We start from the raw sequence: 13,231 nt of genomic DNA, 5'->3' as shown, positions 1-13,231 counted from the left end.
TAGTTGGAAACCAGAGGAAGAGGCAATGTCAGCTGACAAAACAGCTCTAGTATTTTTCCAGGCTTAGTTTTCATCCTGTAAACTATATGCTTTTCCATGTTTCATCAGCTTATATGTCTAGTTTTATCAGCTGATGTATCAGACACTGGCTGATGTAAGATCCAAAGTTTACTAATTTTCAGAGGCATGTTTACTTGTTGAGTCTTACAGAAGCACGATGGCTGCCTAAATACTTTCAGGTGCTGAATCATGGCTCAGAGGTACTACAAGATCAGAAGCAAAGTTTTGCTTCTTGCTAGCCTCCATTTCATTTTATGCAAAGAAAAGTCCTATTTTTTTCTAGGAATACTGGAAAAAAATTGTCCATGTTGAAGGTGAAAAGTCAATATTTGATTATTATAGAAAAAATACTTAAAGAAGTTCTAAGAACTGTTCAAACACTGCTCAATATAAAGTATTTGGCCACCTAAGTGAGATGGCTTTGTAAAGTCATCTTACTCCTGATGGGAAAACAACTGCATACTTAATGTTGATTGATGTGGACCAAATTTAAATTTAAATTCATATTTTAGAATGTCAGAAATCCAACTTGATTTTTTCCACTGAAAACTGGGTTACCTTTCACGATAATAATTTTTCAAGGCTGCTTTTTTTTTTTTTTTTTTTTTTTTTTTTTTTTTTTTTTTTTTTTATTCAGATAAGCATCTGATCTGAAATCCTCTGGGGTTCCAGGAATGTAAAAGTGAATTTCTTATTATAGAGATAGATTGGGTTACATAGGTCCCAAATGGATTATGGTCAACAAATTGACAGTGAGAACAGCAGCACTGTTTTGAAATGGCCATGACAGCAAAAGCAACACAATTCAGCTGTTCCCTCATTCGGGACAGTGAAGCAGCTGTTCCCAGACAGGGAAGATGATCTTATGGGTCTCTATTAAAAACTAAGGGAAAAGGAAGGGCTAAAATGTGGATTGTGAATTTCCCTAAGCCCTTTTCTACCTCAATCATATATAGAACAGTAAAAAAAAGGTATCAATTTTGAAAGTTAATTTCAAAGGAAGGGAAAGTTGAGAAGAAAATACTCAACAACTCTCTTACCAAATCCCTGTACCCACAGAACTGCTTTTTGGCTCAACCTTAACACAGCATATTTTTATTTCAATACACAATCTAATTAGGGAATAAAATGTTGGTTTGGATCATTCATTGCTTCTCCACAGTGACTCATCTTCTTGCCAGAATTCCACAGTGGCAAGGTTGTTCTTTGTGTCAATAGCTCCCAATTGAGTGATACTTATGCTTGTTTCAGTACGTTTTTTTCCAAATAAATATGTGTAGCACACAAAAGAAACATACTGCATGCACGTAGAAGACACAGGAGAAAGGAAGAGTCACAAGAGTGAATAAAAGCTACTATAAAATGAAGACTTTTATGAAATTTGGTTTAGTTAGAAGAAAATAAACCTTTTAGCCATAACCAATGCTTCAAGCTATTCTGGAAATAATCCAAGATAAATGAAATGAGGTACATGAAAGCTTCTGGGTTTGAAAAAGTAACAGCTGTGTCTAGAGAACCTGGACAAGAGGGCTTCTTATTCAAATATGTCTGTTTTAATAGTATTTCTAATTCAAGCATACATCTTAGTCCATTAAAACAAAGGAAAAAAAACAGGGTAAGCACAAAGGACAAGCACCATATGATCTTCAATAAACAGCCTTATAATCAAACACTGTAATTATTTCAAGAATTGAATGCCAAAAATATGTTGTGATTCCGTGAAATATACCCTTAAGGATTTGTGCAAAAGAATAGATATTCTAGGACCTTTGCCCATTTATCCCCTTTTGTTCCACATGAAAGAAATTATATTAAATCAACTGAATATCTGGAAAGAATTAAATCATCATCTCTCACTGGCAAACCTAAAGGAAAAATTCACAAGAAAGTTTTATATAATAAAAGTTCTCATGTTTCATGGAGTAAAAGGAAAAAAAACTAACTGCCAAAGGGAAAGTTTTTGTTGCCTTTTGGTTATCCTTCTTAGACTATATATTAAGGAGTTCTCCTCTGCTCCCCTTTATTATCTTTATTCAATGATATAAAATTCCAGATGTAATGAAATGAAACCATTTCAAATGTTCTTGCATTAAGTACTTCAGGAACTTTTCTCTGTAGCAATTGATACAGTGACAGTCATCGGCACTACAGAGTAGCAACCAAAGCTGACTAGTCCCCTCAGCAGGATTCTTTTTAATGATAGAAATGTCTGACTTAGTGCCCTTGAATTCTATTTAAAGTAGCACATGGGCCAAAATATGCCTTTGTTAATGGGGTTTCAGAGGTGTAAATGAAAGCAATTACTTTTGCCAGCAGACTGAGCTCACCACAGGTTCCAAGTGATTTACCTCAGAGATGGCTCTACTTCAGTAATGTAGTTTTTTACAAGTCACACTGCATTGTTCTTTAATTAGTTTTGGCCCATCGTGCTTATGTTGTAGTTATCATTAAACTACCGTAAAATGTTGAGGGCTCAACTTTCATTACTCTGCACTCTGACAGGAAAATCTGATGTTTTTCACCAGTTGCAGCTCTCTCCCTCAGTATTTACTAAGGCAAAGAAAATCTACAAATACTAGAAATTACAAATGAGATGAACACTTTCTTCTCCGCATAACAGAGATAAGCTGAAATGTCTTTTTTCCTTCCAGGAAACGATTACGTGGTTTTGCATCTTATTTATGGGTTAAACAGCCACACTGGTAATTGGGTGTCCTCTGACTTCTCAGGTCACTCTTCAGTAGCTCTTAGTCCTTCCCTCAATCTCTTCCACTCCTTGCTGATTTCCCTCTGCTCATTTTCCTTGGGCAAGTTTAATGATTCACACTACTTGATCTTTATCCTCTGTGGTAGGGATTCCCCAGTCTCCTGTTGACAACTATATTAAAGAAACTGGAATTTTAAATGGGGAATATGGAGCTTACTCTTTCTCTTCTGTAATTCTTCACAATGTGTCTTCCTTACTGATATCTAACACAACCTTCTGGATGCCTTCTGAACTCCAGTACCGCAATTATTTTTATTTTCCTTCTCTCCTTGTACATGGTTATTCAGATACACTTCATACATTATAAACACCCAGTTTCAAATGCTCCTTCTTGTCTGCCATTTTGACTATGTCAGGTTATTGTTGCATATTCCCACTTAATGCCTTTCCCCAGATGCTAAAACAACCTCTTCTGATTTCATGTACAACTTTTTAATTTGGAGCAAGAATCTCCATTATTTATTATCACATAAACTAAATAATGCATTCCTGTGATTGTATGCTAAAACGACCAAAGTGTCCTGGGTTGTAGTTTAGGATGTATTCTATCACCATCTTCAGTTAATGGCCCATCAATGCCTTGTGCATGACTCATAGATAACTCCCTCCGGGAGCTATCTCTCTTTAATGAACCATCAAGGCCCTCCTCTATGACTCATCATCCCATTGTGAGATGCTCCACCCAGGGGGAGGAGCCAAGCATTCTCACCTGGATATAAACTGGGATTTGGGACAGTAGAAGCAGTCTTCACTTACTGGATTCCCAGAGGACTGGAGCTACCAGACCTTTCTATGAGATCACTGCTTCAGGAAGACCACCTCGTCTGGACTGTTTCCATCACCCTGATCAGGTTGTATTCTGACTCTGTCACTGGTTTTTTCTTTTTGTATTGTTGCTTTTATTTTATTTTATTTCCTTTTCTTCTCATTAAATTTTATTTCTGACTTAGAGCCTCTCACTTGGTTTGTTTTCAAACCACAACACAAAGGCTTTCCACCATCACAGGACAATTCCTCTACAGCTCTTACAGTTGGGAACTTAAAAGCTTCCACCTGAATTTATATATGGCTGACAGAAGGCCTTTTGCTATGGTGCCAGCAGATAACTTTTTTCCCAGTTACTCACAGTGGACCAATTGACTACCAAAGGTATCAGCAAAATAACTGTGGACATCTGGGCAAACAACACTATAATAACTGCACTGCTCATCAAAGGACAGAAGCAAAAAGAAAGCACCATTTTTACAATGAGATTTAACACTGTTTCCCCTGAGCCTGGATGTAGAATTTTTCTCTGCACAGGGTTGGAGTTATTCCCTTAGTCTAAAATTGGATTAATCCAGATTAATCTGGGTTTCCAGATTTCAGGAAACTTGCACAAGCTGAAACTTCCCCATGAATGATTCCTTTTCATATTCATCAGCACACCTTTATGTGAAAACAGGACATAAGCAACCTTGAAATAGCACAGAAACTCACTGTATTTGCAGTTATGTGGAAACCTAACACTTTGCTTTTGCCTTCTGTGTATCATCCATTTCTTGTGTATTTTCCCAACACTTAACACTTGCTTGGATTAGGTGCTCAGGTTTTGCTTTTTTTGTCTCTTCAGGATGATATCCAATAGTGAAATTTCACTCTGTGAACAATTTTATCTGTATTTTAGCTGCATTGACCGTGGTGGATAAAAAGCCTTTCATCACCCTGTTCTGATCCTGTTTCTGTTAACAACAACAGAGAGATGATGGAGTTTGCAGAGCAGAGACCACGTGGTAACAATGCAGATGGTGAGCTGAGTAAATACTGATTTTAAGCAATGAGGCTCAATGACACATTCTGCACGCAATGAAACACAACAAAGAAACCTCCTAAAAGACAATGCCACTAATCAAAAGTTTAAAGGCCATTTTATCTCACTATCTTGAGATCTTTCGAAGCTACCAAGATCTGTGTGTGTGTGTATATAAATTAGAAAAAAACTTTTGAAATGTGCCACCTCTATTTCAAATAGAGCTAAAAAGAAATGTAACACTTCAGTTCAACAACGCATATAAGCACAGAATATTAACTTAAGTATTTTTCTTGGATACCTGCATTTTAAAAATATGAATGTTTGACTTGTAAAATAGCAGAGAAATTCACATGCTGCTCATTAACAAATAATTATTTCCTTCATTGTCATGCTCATAGCAACCGGCACTTTTTCTGAACTGCTATCTCTGTTGACATTTTCTCCAAACTTTGTAAAGAGGCCTTCCAAACATTTAATTTTTATAAATGAATGTCTGATTAAAAACATCTTTAATTCTCATTCATAGCCACATTATTTTATCAGCAATAAACAAATCCATAGTAATTCTAATAGTTTTCCTTAAAATCTATGAGAAAAACCAAGATTCTCACATTCTTTGTACATTAGTGTCTCTAAGGACATGTTCCCACATGTACTCAGAAACAAAACAGTTTAAAGCAGAAATTCAAACCAAATAAACAGAACTATTGGCTGAAGGGTCTCTTATTTACAGTGCCAGAGGTCCTGGAGTCAGACTGTGGTTAGCCCTGGCCCAGAGCAGCTCTGTCTGTCTCACTCTGTGCAACTCGTCCACTTCTGCCCCATGTTCCCTGACCACAGCACCCACTGTGTGCCACCCTTCCTTCTCTGCCTTCAGCTGTGGAAGTTAAAGCATCCAAAAGCCGGATAGAGTCTGAAATTCTGTGTATAGTCAGGGCTGGATCATCTAACAGGACTCTTATTCAATCATTGATTCCATAAGAGATTAAGAGAGTTAATATATTTCAAATATACTAGATCAGAGCAATGTAAATTAAGGTCAGTAGAGCTTCCCTTGAGATCAAAACCCTCAGAGCCACTACCTTGGCTTCTTCTAGAAGAAACAATCAAAAGGGGATGATGCATATATGGCATTGAGATGTGCAACTGATATTTTGAGAACATGAATGTTAACTGCACATCTGACACACTGGTGACCAGGGAAATTCTTAAACTGACTGATTTATACACTGCACTAATAATTCCCAGATTGGATTCTACAGTCTGGAGAAATTATGAATTTTTGGATCACTGTGTGTGAGAATTACTTGCTAGAAATGGACTGTCATAAAATTTAGGATATTACAAGTTATTAATATTCATTTAATATAATAGCATTTTGTAACAAATTCAATAAAAGCAGAAAACACCTTTATGTTGCAAATGTGGGATCAGTTGAAGGCAGTCAAATGCAAGAGGTCATGCCATCTTCTTTACATTTTTTAATGTATTGGAAACACAAATGGAAGGTATAAACCACTGCAACATATGTAATGCAACATGCAAACCTAAGAGCATGCATGCAATTTCAAACTTCATATGAAACTGGGAAATATTTGTGGTAATGAGAAAATAAACTTTAATTTGTTACATCAATTTCACATTTTCCATAGGATTGAGAACACTGTGCTACAAGAAGTTTGTTATAGTCTCTATCCATTAAATAAGTGCAATGTAATAATGCTCAAAATTTCATTTGAATAAATGGGTATGTCAACATAAAACACAAATCTTGTGATTTTCTGAATTCAAAGTCCTTGTCTTATTGAACTTTTTTTCTGGTTTATTTTTCAATCCCAAGCAAAATATCATTCATCTTTTAGCGATAACTATGATAACCCAGCTCTGAACTGTACTTGTTTAGCTAAGCAAAAACAGATTGAAATTTTCCATCTCTGAGGCCAGGAACTGCATTTTCCTGAAAGGGTCTAACACCACCAGTCTGCAGGCTAGGCTGGAACAGCAGACAACAGCTCTGTATGCTAATAAAAACCATTTTGCAATACCACATGCTTGCGTACTCAGCAGTGCTATGTTATATTCAACCATCATTAAGGAAAGAACAGCAATTTCTTTCCCTGCCCCTTCTCAAAACTGATGTAAATTATACCTCTTAAACAGCAACTGTAAATTTGGTTTTAGAAGAATGACAGTCTGTCTAATATGAGTGGAGTAGAACCCAAGTATGTGAGCCTGAAGCTCTGACTCCTGCCTTTGGCCTCACTGGGAATTCCTGAAACTGCCTTCATTAATGAGCTCTGGTATAACCTGCAAAGATCTGTGTGCATGCACGTACCCGACAGAACAACCCAGCTGTGTTGTAACTCAAGTAATTTCAAAAGTATGAAAGGAGTAGTAACAAGGTAGAAAAAATTGACCCATTAAGATTTTTCCAGCAAAATCTTAAAAAAAAAATTTCTTTTCCTTCTCTCATATGCATTTTTGTATGGAAAAGGGAAAATTTTTATCTTAGGCACCAACATCAACTTAGATAATATTTTAGTCTTACCTCCCAATTGTTTCAAAACCAAAATTACTAAATATCTTTCAAAAATATATTGTCTTGATACTTTTTAATCAAATAAAAAGAAGTGCAAATAATATGATTTATAAAAAAGGGCATTTCGGACCAGTTTTAGCAGCATTTGAATAATTGGACTTCTCTGATTTCCCAAGTGCTTTTCTAGGCTAACTATATGGTTTATTCTTATACAGTATATATTAACAATCTGACAAAAAACCAAGCTTTTCATCTGCTTTAAACTTTATAACATACAGAAAGAAGGAATAGCATGCTATGATGGATTTAACTTGTGGGCTTATTATACAAACAAATGTTGGAGATGTAAAACTGGCAATATATTTAAGGAGGATCTTTGAACTTTACATCAAGCCTGGCTTAAGGTGATTAAAAGTAATAAGTTTTGGATCTTGCTCACAGTTAGCCACAAAGTTTAGTAATTTCAGAAGCAGATATTGGAGTTTCTAAATCGCCCTTTCTGAAAGGAAAGTGGAAGCCTTCCATTCCTGTTGCTATAATTATGGATTGTTTGATTATACTGTAAATGTGCATGATCTCTGTCAAAACCAATGCATTTTCTTGACAACTAAAAAATTTCAAGTATATTGAACACAATGATGTATCAGAGATTATGTAGATATAGTCGTTCCTTATGAAAGAAAACAGTACTCTGAATGCTGATTAAGAAACACATCAGTTTAGTAGACCAGACTGCATGAAAAATTTCTGAGATTTTACTCTTAGTAAGCAATATTAGGTGGATCTAGCATACATCTGACAATTTTTAAATTGGCATGGGTTTTTTTCCAAGATATTTAAAAAACCCTCACCAAAAAAAAACGAAACCAAAACCAAACAACCAAACTCAAAAAACTGAAAGCCCCCCAAATCCAAAGCCAAACAGCTGGACAGGCAGTACAAAAAAAAGCTGCAATATATATTTGAAGGACAGGAGGAAAAGTCGTATACTATCTGCCTGTATCAGCCATGGAAGTAAGAGGTGACAATTAAAGTAACCACAGAGGAAAAGAATAACATACTTTAAGAGTACGTGAATTGAAGTCTGCCATCAAGAACAAAAAATCAGGCAAACATGAGAAATAAGACACTTGAGTAGATCTGTATGTAAAGAGTAGTTATTTCTGTGACTCATTAAAAACCTTTTTATTGCTTACATTCACTGTTTATGCATTAATAATTAAATCCAAACAAGACTTTGCTAGCAAAAACAGTTGTAGCTATCTCACATTTTCTTTTTAACTCTCTTTTCCCTGCTGTTTATGCTAATTTGCACAGGGGATGGAACAGTTGGAGCACTCTAAATCCTTCTTTTGTGCTTCTCTTAACTTTGATGAGCAAAATGGAAATGCTAATCCCTTCTGCAGACACATGATTTCCTTCCTTTCTCCTTCTCTCTGAGATATTTGTTTTTCTGTTATCCAGCCTTTATTCCCTAGTCCCAGCAAGGTTCATATGATGCTATCCTTTTCCCAGGGCCCTAGGGTGAACGGAATTCCACAATCCAGCAATTCATGAAATGCAAGTGATACTGAGACAGGCAAGAGCTCTATCAAAGCAGATTCCTACCTCTCCATTCTTTCCCTGTGCCTATGGAACAAACAAACAAACAAAACAAACAAAACCAACCAACCAAACAAAAAAAACAGTCACAAGTGTTCTGTATTGCAGAAGGAATCAGTTTAAAATAGTGGCCTGAATTTTAGCCCTGAAACTGATTGCAGTAACTTCAATTATTCCAGCATTTCATATTGTGCTTTTCCTTTGTTCAGTATAACTCTGACCACGTATTTAAGATTGGAAAATTAATAATAAATAATGATTCATGAAATAATAAAGTCACAACCCAAAAACAAGGTTAGAAAAACTTTTTTTTGGACATGAAGCAGATGCACTGGTATATCATGTAACACACAAAAAATATTGGAGGATTTTCATATTAAATGACTGGAAGACATGGGATGTAAAAGATGGTTATCTAGATGTGAAAAGGGAGTGCTCTTTGCTACGCATTGTAGTAAAATTTCTCATTCAGTGGGCATAATCTGGAATACTAAATACAACTTTTATTTAGAGAACTAAAACAAATAAATTAGAGTTAGGTAAAGGTACATATATGTAGGTAAAAGGATGTTGTTTAAAAAGTCATATTTTAAATCTTAATTTCTTTTAAATTCACAATAATACATGACTTTCCAAAGAATTTAGTGTCTTTAGAAGGAGTTACATCTACTTTGCAGTCACTTGTTTACAGTAAATTAAAAAAAAAAACAAACACACATTAATTTGCTTCCTCATACTAACATTAACAAGCTCATGAAGCATAGCATTTTTTGAAAAATAAATATTCATGGACCTCCCACTTCTGACCAAAATTGTCTCTGTCACACAATATGAGTGACCTTATTTTGTTTATCTGACAGATGCATTTTCTGGTCACAGAATATGAAAAAGTTGGAGGAAACGGAATGCGACTTTTTAAGATACTGTGTAACCCAACCAACCAACTTACTGTCACCATTACTGGAACACTCATTTAATACCTCCTCCTTATGCAGGACTGGTCCCTGGCCCAGGAGCAGGTGACCTTTCATTTTGTAACTGTTGTTTTAGATGAAAATATACCAACATGTTAACTTATTTTGCTTTATTACTCTTGCACTATAGCTTCAGACCAGGAGAATCTTTTAGCTGGGTGCCAAGGTGAAACATCAAAAGGAGCAAGTTATTTTGGGATTTCCCTGTCACTCCTTTCAAAGTGGGACATATCTTGCTTTTCTTGTTAAAAATCTGTACTAGAATTTTCCAGAGCTGACACAGTAGACTGAAGACCTCTGCTTCTGTTCAGACTGGCAGGCCGAGAAGTCGACAAGAGGGAAAGCTGGTACAATACTCAAGCTCTTTCTGAGAGTCAGGAAGGATTTTTCATTTCATGGCAAAAGTACCATTTTTTTCCACATATTTTTTTCTTATTGTAAGTTCCTGGGGATGAATCTGTGAGGACCAAAAGAAAAGAAAGCAAAGAAAAAATTATAATGAATGAATGTTGACAGTCTGGATCAAAGGCTCAGTGCTTTATAATCAAAGTTTTGGAAAAACAAGAATAGGACGACCCTGAGGCTTTGGCACTGAGTTCAAGAGCACACTTAGGAGTCATTGCACCTCCAAGAACTGGGAGAGAACTGAAATGGAAACAAAGCCCTCTCAAAAAAACAGGGGAATAAATTAATTCATTTACTACTGCCAGAAATTATGCAGCGGGAATACATTCTGACTAGGAATGTGTTAGGCAATGATCACAGCTGGGTATGCTTCCAGTTTAAGCAGTGCCCCAAAAACCACTGAATGTGATGGAACTCTCTATTAACTTCAGTGAGCTTTTAATTAAGCCCAAGTGAGTCAGACAGCAAGATTTAAAGACAGCTGAGGAAGTTCACAAGACAGTAACTTAGATTGCACAAGGCCAGAGGATCTGGAAAAACCCCAAGTGTCAGTGAAGGGACTGATTAGAGGACGTGAAAAGCTCACTCCCAAATGTCCTTTTGTCAGTCTCGGGAATTTCATTATCTTCTGTGATAACAGGATTCAGAAAATGCAAGCACTGATCTGAATCAGTTTCTAACTCAAGCACAAATTTTCTGTGAGCTTTTTAAATGCTTGGGGTTTTCTCAGCAGTACCACAAGGCCTCTAAGTAGTCTTTCTTTTCTTTTATCTTTTTTTTATTTTTGGTGCTGGGTCTCTTGGGTTTCTAGCTGGTCTAGTATTGCTAGCATCAGGACTTCTGTCATCCAAGCTCAAACACATTGACAAACATTAATTTCAGCATCAACTAAGGCATGTCCCCTATAGATACACCACTCAATCTCTAAATTCTTGTTCTTTAAAGCATAAACCAAAACAAACAAAACTGTTTTCTTATTTGTGTGCTATGTAAACCATCATGCTTGTAAGCTTGTAAAATTCTTTATATAAAATATATTCTTTTTCAGACAAGTTTCCCTAGCTCAAACAAAAAATTGAAGTCCAATATTTGTAAGTTACCATTTGCCTTCAATTAATTTCACTTGCTTAGTGTTTCTGGAAAACAAGGCCAGCAAAGCATATTGTATTCTGATAGGAATACAGTAAATCACTAAAATCAAAGTTAAGATCCAGACACAAAGTGGTTTGAACTTCACTGGTCTTATAAAATTAAAAAAGCAGACCTACAGACCAAAAGATACAAAGATTACAGACCCTAGGTCTGAGTATGCCTAAATGTACTTAGTTTTGTAAGAATGAAGAGAAGCATTAATAATTATATGAATAACCTGTTACAGATAAGATTTTTCCTTCAATAAATAAAAAAATGATATCTTTTGCACAAATGAAAGCAATGAATATTGGACTTACCTAGAGAGGATATGCTTTGTAAATGAAAGAGATACATTGGAAGTGAGGCTTTAGCAGAATAAATCTTAAATTACCAAGCATAGCAGAAAATACTGTCCTTAAAAGTGAAATAATGTTAACTACTTGCAAATTAGCAGCATAACAATTAGCAGGAGCAGTAAGAAGGTGAATGACAAATTTTTGCTGCAGAAGCTACAGATGTTTGTTTTGTTGTCAGGAAGGCACATACACAGGCATTGCAAGCAACTAGATCACTAAATTAAGGAGTGATCTGAGGCTATTGATCCGAAGAAAGAGAAGAGCAACAGGACACTGTGTTTTCACTGTACTTGCTGCCCTGATTCTTAATGGAAGAAGATGCTTTTACACCAGGATAGACAATGAAAAAATAAATTTAAAACACCTGATTTAATGATTCAGGACCCCTATTTTCATAGAAGCAATTCATGCTAAACTCCGCCATCTAAGAGTGGTCATAATACTACTAGCCACTGCAGACTTGATTCAATTGCCAAAACAACACATGATACCTTGAGCTATCTGGTGTGCCCCACAACACGCTAACATCTACCTGTCTGCTAACAGAGCTATTGCTCTTCTACTCTTTGACCTATGGGCCAAACCCTGCCAAACATCTTGGATTTTTGCCACAAGGCATGTGGCTTAAAATTCTTGATGTGCTTTCAGTGCCTCATGTAAATTTGGTCCACTAGGATGGTCTTATTGGAAAAAAAAAAAAAATGCTGTAGAAGTTACATAAAGCCAAGGGAATAAAGTTTCCTTAGCACATTGGAGTCTTATACATGGATCTTACATCCCTCCAGAGATACAGGAGAGATTCTGTAGTTAATATTGAATGTTGACAGTATTAGGAGGCATATTTCACTGAAGAGTTGGAAAAAATGTGAAAATATTCAGAGGAATAGGTGCATGTTGTACAAATACTGATAATATAAAAGTACAAAATTAAGTAGGAACTGGTAACAAAGAAAACACAATTAATTAAGAAAAGAGATAGCTTGACATACTAACATAGTAAAACTTTTTTCCAATGTAATAGAACACATTATACTACTGTGTATGCCCATAATTTGCTTATGATAAAGGTTCGTATCTATCAAGAAAGTGGCATTTTCTCTCAGAAGAAAAACACTGGTAATAGTATATTCTATGAACATTGCTTCATAAGTACTAATAGAAAAGTAAAGAGAGGAAAAAGTACCTCTGAATACATAGCAGATAATGCCTGCAGTGGCTGGAAATTCATTAAATATTATCATATATAATAAGTCACAAAATAGAGGTGATACATATAGAAAAAATGTTAACATATAATCAAATTTGCTTCTGCCTTGATTTTGGACACTGAAAAATTTGTATTTGTAAGTTACCAGGTAACACAAAAAAAGTTGTTTCCTGAATACAACTAGAGAGTGTTATTGGTATATTGGTAGGAGCAGCAGGAAATTTGAGAGGAAGGGGTAAAAAAACTACCTCCCACAGCCCCAGAATACCACTGCCATTGGTCAGGGTCTAATAGCACTGGCTCTTCACTCTGAGTAACTCCAACCCATTTGAGACAGTGGAAGCTAAAGGTAAGTTTTAGCATTTCTCTCTTAGTTGAATTTTTAATGCTGGAAA

The sequence above is a fragment of the Sylvia atricapilla genome, chromosome 5 (assembly GCF_009819655.1).
Source record: "Sylvia atricapilla isolate bSylAtr1 chromosome 5, bSylAtr1.pri, whole genome shotgun sequence".
Classification (NCBI taxonomy): Eukaryota; Metazoa; Chordata; class Aves; order Passeriformes; family Sylviidae; genus Sylvia; species Sylvia atricapilla.
Note: the sequence above shows the minus strand (reverse complement) of the source record.